General features: G+C 49.0%; 1 long non-coding RNA gene and 1 pseudogene across 1 annotated transcript; one reads left to right on the plus strand and one right to left on the minus strand.

Annotated features, from left to right (window-relative positions):
- The first annotated feature begins 82 nt into the window (after positions 1-82).
- On the plus strand, positions 83-6,083 carry LOC135966226 (uncharacterized). The gene is made up of 2 exons (XR_010579384.2): positions 83-207; positions 4,951-6,083. It is a non-coding gene; the product is annotated as an uncharacterized lncRNA (long non-coding RNA).
- On the minus strand, positions 3,818-3,913 carry LOC123567819 (small nucleolar RNA U13; annotated as a pseudogene).
- Positions 6,084-8,288: the final 2,205 nt, after the last annotated feature.

An 8,288-nucleotide genomic window follows, 5' to 3' on the forward strand; every position in this document is an offset into this window, starting at 1 on the left:
ACCCCCAGCCCGGGATACTTCCCACCTCCCCGATCGCGCGAGAGCTGCGCGGTAGCAAGCGGCAGTTCTCGCGAGACCCATCACCATGGCAGCGGCTGCAGCACAGGCAGCCGGACGCTGGAGCTGGAGTCTGGGCGGAGGCCGGTGTGGGGGCTGTGGGCGGCGGAGGCGGGAGCCGGGAATGGGGATGAGACAGTGAGGACTGAGGTGAGAATCCCAAGCTCCTGGGTTGTGCCTGGAATTTAAGGACTGAGGCGGCAAGTTGGCTGCGTTGGAGACGGGCTGGGCTGAGGGGCCCAGGGGCTCCTCGGGCAAAGGCAGCATCGGGATATGGGTGAATGAACAGTCGTTTCTGTGGTCTGCCTTACCCAGGCAGACCATCTTTATTTCTTAATCTGGGCTAACTGCAATCCCCTGAGATCCCTCACTGCACCATTGCTGTTGCTCACTATTCCTGAGACTAGATTACTCTGGGGTCTGAATCAAGAGATCCTTTCCCATAAGGAAGAGGAAGGAGAGTGATAAACTTAAGAGGCTGAAGGAAAACAGCTGGACTCTGGGCCAGTTAAGAAGTTGGAACTTGAAAGACGGAGAGTAGAAACCTAATATTCAGAAGTGTGGTTTGAGGAAGTGTGCCTAGATAAGTAGAGATTTTAGTATCCCAAGGAAAGGTGAAGGACTTTGCACCCGTATTTCTTGCTTCCTACCTACCCCTACTTCCCTCACACTCCGTTTTGCACCTCTAGATATGCAGAACTGCCTTGAAACTATCATAGCTGTGATAGAAGGGCACTAATAATGCCAAGGACAGAAGATTCCTTTTTTTTTTTTTTTTTTTTTTTGAGACGGAATCTCGCTCTGTCGCCCAGGCTGGAGTGCAATGGCACCATCTCGGCTCACTGCAACCTCTGCCTCCCGGGTTCAAGCGATTCTCCTGCCTCAGCCTCCTGAGTAGGTGAGATTACAGGCGTGAGCCACCGCGCCCGGCCAATAGAAGGTTCTCTAAGTGCCCTCTCTTCTCATTTACAGCAGTATAAGAGAACGAACACATGGCTCTTCCCTAAGGCTTGACCCAAAATTGTTGCTCATATGAATTTATTGCCTTGGTTGGTTTTGTTTGTTTGTTTTCTTGCTTCCAAGAAGAACTAAGCTGGGGCAGGCCCTGCGTTCACACTTGTAATCCCAGCACTTTGGCAGACTGAAGTGGGCAGATCACTTAAGGTCAGGAGTTTGAGACCATCCTGGCCAATGTGGTGAAACCCTGTCTCTACCAGAAAATACAAAAATTAGCTGGGCATGGTGGCACACACCTGTAATCCCAGCTACTTGCACTGAGGCCAGAGAGTCACTTGAACCTGGGAGGCGGAGGTTGCAGTGAGCCGGGATCATACCACTGCACTCCAGCCTAGGTGACAGAGCAAGACTCTGTCTCAAAAAAACAACAAAAAAAGTTGGTAGATGCCATATACGTCGATCTCCTTGTCCTCATCAATCCCTGGTGTATGCACTTACCAGTCCCTTAACTCAGTCTGTTTTCTCTCTTATGTTAACCTGATAACATGACCCTAGAATGTCAAGCCAAGGGGACCTTAATTTAAGATGGTAAGGGATGAGATGCATAACAAGGAACCTATTTATAACAAGGAATTATATCTGTCCTGGGCACTGCTGTTAAGGGCCGTTGCTCTGCTAATCTCTGTGGGAGTTTTTTGTTTTGTTTTGTTGTGTTTTTTTGAGATGGAGTCTCACTCTATCACCCAGGCTGGAGTGCAGTGGCACAATCTTGGCTCACTGCAACCTCTGCCTCCCAGATTCAAGCGATTCTCCTGCCTCAGCCTCCCAAGTAACTGGGACTACACATGTGTGCCACCATGCCCGGCCACGTTTTTGTATTTTTAGTAGAGACAGGGTTTCACTGTTTTAGCCAGGATGATCTCCATCTCCTGACCTCGTGATCTACCCACCTCAGCCTCCCAAAGTGCTGGGATCATAGGCGTGAGCCACATCTCTGTGTTTTTTTAAGATGCAGGGTCTCACTATGTTGCCCAGGCTGGAGAGCAGTGGCTATTCGCAGGAGCGATCATAGCACACTACAGTCTTGAATTCCTGGGTTCAAGTGATCCTCCTTCTCAGCCTCCTGAATAGCTGGGACTATAGACATGTGCCACTGTGCTGGGCAGTTCTGTGGTGTGGGTTTTTGTTGGTGGTTTTGTTTGTTTGTTTTTTCTTTTTTTTTTTTTTCTGTTTTTGAAACTGGGTCTTGGCCAGGTGGGGTAGCTCAAGCCTGTAATCCCAGCACTTTGGGAGGCCAAGGCAGGTGGATCACAAGGTCAGGAGATCGAGACCATCCTTGCTAACGGTGAAACCCCATCTCTACTAAAAATACAAAAAATTAGGCAGGCGTGGTGGTGGGCGCTTGTAATCCCAGCTACTCGGGAAGCTGAGGCAGGAGAATGGCGTGAACCCGGGAAGTGGAGCTTGCAGTGAGCCGAGATGGTGCCACGGCACTCCAGCCTGGGCAACAGAGTGAGACTCCATCTCAAAAAAAAAAAGAAATTGGGTCTTGCTGTGTTGCTGAGGCTGGAGTGCAGTGGCGCAGTCGGCTCACTGCAGCCTCAACCTCCTGGGCTCAAATGATCCTTACCACCTCAGCCTCCCAAGTAGCTAGGACTACAGGTGCACGCCACCATGCCTGGCTAATTTTTTTTTTTTTTTTTTTTGAGACGGAGTCTCGCTCTGTCACCCAGGCTGGAGTGCGGTGGCCGGATCTCAGCTCACTGCAAGCTCCGCCTCCCGGGTTCACGCCATTCTCCTGCCTCAGCCTCCCGAGTAGCTGGGACTATAGGCGCCCGCCACCTCGCCTGGCTAGTTTTTTGTATTTTTTAGTAGAGACGGGGTTTCACCGTGTTAGCCAGGATGGTCTCGATCTCCTGACCTCGTGATCCGCCCGTCTCGGCCTCCCAAAGTGCTGGGATTACAGGCGTGAGCCACCGCGCCCGGCCCACAATTTTTTTTTTTTTTGAGACAGTTTCGCTCTTGTTGCCCAGGCTGGAGTGTGGTGGCACAATCTTAGCTCACCGCAACCCTTGCCTCCTGGGTTCAGGCAACTCTCCTGTCTTAGCCTCCCAAGTAGCTGGGATTGCAGGCATGTGCCACCACGCCCGGCTAATTTTTATATTTTAGTAGAGACAGGGTTTCACTATGTTGGTCAGGCTGGTCTTGAACTCCTGACCTCAGGTGATCCACCCGCCTTGGCCTCCCAAAGTGCTGGGATTACAGGTGTGAGCCACCATACCCAGTCACCCAGCTAATTTTTATGCTATTTGTAGAGACAGGGTTTTGCCATGTTGCCCAGGCCAAACTCATGAGCTCAAGCAGTCCTCCTATCTAGGCCTCCCAAAGTGCTGGGATTATAGGCATGAGCCACTGCGCTTAGCCCAGCTCTGTGTTTTTAAGGGCAAAAGACACCTCCAGTATTTTGTTGTTGTTGTTTATGTCAAATGGATAGTGTGCCAATGTAACAAGGTTTTTTTTTTGTTTTTTTTTTTTTTTTGAGACGGAGTCTCGCTGTGTCTCCCAGGCTGGAGTGCAGTGGCGTGATCTCGGCTCACTGCAAGCTCCGCCTCCCGGGTTCACGCCATTCTCCCGCCTCAGCCTCCCAAGTAGTTGGGACTATAGGCGCCCGCCACCTCGCCCGGCTAGTTTTTTGTATTTTTAGTAGAGACGGGGTTTCACCATGTTAGCCAGGATAGTCTCGATCTCCTGACCTCATGATCCACCCGCCTCGGCCTCCCAAAGTGCTGGGATTACAGGCTTGAGTCACCGCGCCCGGCCAATGTAACAAGGTTTGAGGGTGGGACATCTCACGTGTGTGTGAACACCCAGTCATTATGCTTATGAACTACAAAAGGATCTTCCTCCAGTATTATTACTCCTAGAGTGGGTCTTTTGATATTTCCATGTGATTACTCTTGCATTTCTTTCTCTAGAAATTTCTAGTAGCACTCCACCAGGTTATCCCACCACACTGTCCACCAAAACTATGCTTTATAAAACCTCCCTAGTGCCCTTACCACATGCACATGCCTTGTGGAACTCGGACAAGGAGGTGGAACCTGTTGATATTCCTGCCCAGTGCTTCAGATCTTCTCAAGGTTGTATCCCCAGTGCAACAGAAGGATGGAAATGGTGACAGTCTAATGTAGTAAGCAGCAGGTACCATGGTATGTTAGTCAGGATTGATTAATGGAACTAGAGAATCTCCCAGCACTTCTGTCCTTCACCTGTCTGGGGTCTGAAGAAGAAAGTGTCTGTTGCAGCATCAGAGTGGGCTGCCCATGGAGCAAACAGGAGCAGAGATAGGAGGAGTGCTGCCCAGCTGGCAATTAGCTGGCCACTGCCCCCCGCAACTTCCCAACCACTTGGTAAAGGCCAGCAGGAGTAGAACTCATCTAGAGCTGAAGAGGGACAAGAGGCCCGCCTTACAGTTCATCAACCTTTCTCCCTTCCTCTGGCTGCCATTGGAGCTTAGTAAAAGCTGAAATTGTAGCCACCAACTCTGTGGGTTGCATACTCCAACCCTGTCACTGACCCCAGGCCTGGGTCTGAGCCCAGCGCATGTGCTAGGAGCAGGGCTAGGAAGTGGCGAAGGAGTGTGTTGGCCTTGCTGACAAAATCCATTTGGAATTTGTCAAGGCTGTGGTTTGGGGCTTAAGTCTGCCACAGTGTGTATCTGATGAAAGAAGAGGGAATGCTAGAAAGGAAAGAAGGACCCAAAGTACAAAGGAAGGAAACAGGAAAAAGCTGAAATAATCATGCTGTGACTCTGTTAGAGATTCTCCTTTCTCGTCCTGAGTGTGAGAAATTCTGATTATAAATATTCTTTATCATTATTCTCTTATATCCTATGCCCATTCTAAGTGCATCCCCTCTTCCTTCCACACACACTAGGTTCAGTAAGTGCCTGAAGTAAGGATGGGATTTCTTCTGTCTCCATCAAATTTCCAAACCCAGAATTCTCAATGCTCAAGTGGAAATCCAGGACATAAAATTTGGCCATAAAGTTCTGCCCTAGAGCCCAGTGTGGTGACTGAAGCCTGTAAATCCCAACACTCTGAGAGGCTGAGGCTGGAAGATCACTTGAGTCAAGGAGTTCAGGGCTGCGGTGATCTTGCCACTGCTTTCCAGCCTGAGTAACAGAGCAAGACACTGACTCTAAATTTAAAAAGAAGTACTGGCTGAACACATTGGCTCACACCTGTAATCCCAATACTTTGGGAGACCAAGGCAAGAGGATTGCTTGGGTCCAAGAGCTTGAGACCAGCGTGGGCAACATAGCAAGACTCTTATCTCTTAAAAACAAGACGAAAAACAAAACTGTCGGCCGGGTACAGTGGCTCACACCTGTAATCCCAGCACTTTGGGAGGCAGAGGAGGGCTGATAGCTTGAGTCCAGGAGTTCAAGACTAGCCTGGACGACATAGCGAAACCCCATCTCTACTAAAAATACAAACATTATCTGGGCCTGGTGGTGCACGCCTGTATTCCCAGCTACTCAGAAGGTTGAAGCAAGAGGATCGGTTGAGCCCAGGAGGTGGAGGTTGCAGTAAGCCAAGATCATGCTACTGCACTCCAGCCTGGGTGACAGAGAGAGACCCTAAGACCCTGTCTCAAAAAAAAAAAAAAAGGAATGCCCTAACCTGATACTCCTCAATGTCCTCACTACCTTGGTGCTACTCTCATTTCATCTGATTTTGAGGGTACTTTGGATAGCAGAAGTGTCTGTTGTCTAGAGAAGTGGAGAGAACTATTTCTACATTCTCTGGCCAAAGAAACAACCTGTTAGAGTCAGCATCTGGCAGCCGCATAAAGTGTACAGTCATTTGTGAAGTTCTAAATGTGTGATGCATATTCCTTTTCTGCATTGAATCTTAGAAAGATAACAGTTTAGGCCAGGCTTGGTGGTTGACGCCTGTAATCCCAGCACTTTGGGAGGCCAAGGCGGATGGATCACCTGAGGTCAGGAGTTTGAGACCAGCCTGGCCAACATGGCAAAACCCTGTCTCTACTAAACAATACAAAAATTAGCTCGGTGTGGTGGCCAGCACCTGTAATCCCAGCTACTCAGGAGGCTGAGAATCGCTTGAACCTGGGAGGCAGAAGTTGCAGTGAGCCGAGATTGAGCTATTACACTCAGCCTGGAAGACAGAGCAAGACACCATCTGAAAAAAAGAAAGAAAGAAAGATAACAGTTTATTTATTTATTTTTTTATTTTGTGAGACGGAATCTCGCTCTGTCACCCAGGCTGGAGTGCAGTGGCGCGACCTTGGCTCACTGCAAGCTCCGCCTCCTGGGTTCACATCATTCTCCTGCCTCAGCCTCCCGAGTAGCTGGGACCACAGGCGCCCGCCACCACGCCCAGCTAATTTTTTTTGTGTATTTTTAGTAGAGACAGGGTTTCACCGTGTTAGCCAGGATGGTCTTGATCTCCTGACCTCGTGATCCACCTGCCTCGGCCTCCCAAAGTGCTGGGATTACAGGCGTCAGCCACTGTGCCCGGCCCGATAACAGTTTGTTTTCAAAGATGTTGGGCTAGGGCCAGGCACAGTGGCTCATGCCTGTAATCCTAGAACTTTGGGAGACTGAGGCGGGCGGATCACCTGAGGTCAGGAGTTTGAGACCAGCCTGGCCAACATGGTGAAACACAATCTCTACTAAAAATAGAAAAATTAGCCAGGTGTGGTGGCACGCATCTGTAGTCCCAGCTACTTGGGAGGCTGAGGCAGGAGAATCGCTTGAACCAGACAGGTGGAAGTTGCAGTGAGCCAAGATTGCATCATTGCACTCCAGCCTAGGCAACAAGAGTGAAACTCCATCTCAAAAATAAATAAATAAATAAATAAAAATAAATCCTTTTCTGTTTAGTTGAGGTTATCTCTTAAAAGATAAAGGAATTATTTTACTAAGATGAAATACAAAAGAGCTCTAAATGAGGAAGGTCATGGGACGCTGAGATGGGCAGATCGCTTAAGGTCAGGAGTTCAAGACCTGCCTGGGCAACATGGTGAAACCCTATCTCTACAAAAAAATACACACACACACACAAAATTAGCCAGGCATGGTGGCGTGTGTCTGTAGTCCCAGATACTTGGGAGGCTGAGGTGGAAGGATTGCTTGAGCCCAAGAAGTGGAGTTTGCAGTGAGCCAAGATCACGTTACTACACTCCAGCCAAGGCAACAGAGCAAGATCCTGTCTCAAAAAAATAATAATAAATAGGCCGGGCACAGTGGTTCATGCCTGTAATCCCAGCACTTTGGGAGGCGAAGGCGTGTGGATCACTTGAGGCAAGGAGTTTGAGACCAGCCTGGCCAACCAACATGGCGAAAACCCATCTCTACTAAAAATACAAAATTTACCATACATTACCATGTATGGTAATGCATATCTGTAATCCCAGCTACTCGGGAGACTGAGGCACAAGGATCGCTTGAACCCAGGAGGAGGAGGTTGCAGTGAGCCAAGATCGCACCATTGCACTCCATCCTGGGTAACAAAGTGAGACCCTGTCTCAATCAAATAAGGACAAAAAAAAAAAAAAAAATTGCAGATAATTCCATGAGAGAACATGGCTGGTTTTGCTACTTTCCAGAGGGAAAAACTCCCATTTCAAGCATATAAATCTCTTTTATACATTTCCCATCAGTCTTGCATCTATATCCCAAGTTCACTCCTTTGGAACCAGAGAAAAAAGTACCTGTTCTTTTGGGTCCAAGTTCAGTGTTGAGATACATTTAGGACTGAAAAACTCCAGAACAAAGTCAACGTTTTACACGTTTCCCGTCAGTCTTGCATCTATATCCCAAGTTCACTCCTTTGGAACCAGAGAAAAAAGTACCTGTTCTTGGCCGGGCACGGTGGCTCAAGCCTGTAATCCCAGCACTTTGGGAGGCCGAGACGGGCGGATCACTAGGTCAGGAGATCAAGACCATCCTGGCTAACACGGTGAAACCCCGTCTCTACTAAAAAATACAAAAAACTAGCCGGGCGAGGTGGCGGGCGCCTGTAGTCCCAGCTACTCAGGAGGCTGAGACAGGAGAATGGCCCGAACCCGGGAGGCGGAGCTTGCAGTGAGCTGAGATCTGGCCACTGCACTCCAGCCTGGGCGACAGAGCGAGACTCCGTCTCAAAAAAAAAAAAAAAAAAAAAAAAAAAAGTACCTGTTCTTTTGGGTCAAAGTTCAGTGTCGAGATACATTTAGGACTGAAAAACTCCAGAACGAAGGCAACC

This window comes from Macaca fascicularis, chromosome 11 (genome assembly GCF_037993035.2).
Source record: "Macaca fascicularis isolate 582-1 chromosome 11, T2T-MFA8v1.1".
Classification (NCBI taxonomy): domain Eukaryota; kingdom Metazoa; phylum Chordata; class Mammalia; order Primates; family Cercopithecidae; genus Macaca; species Macaca fascicularis.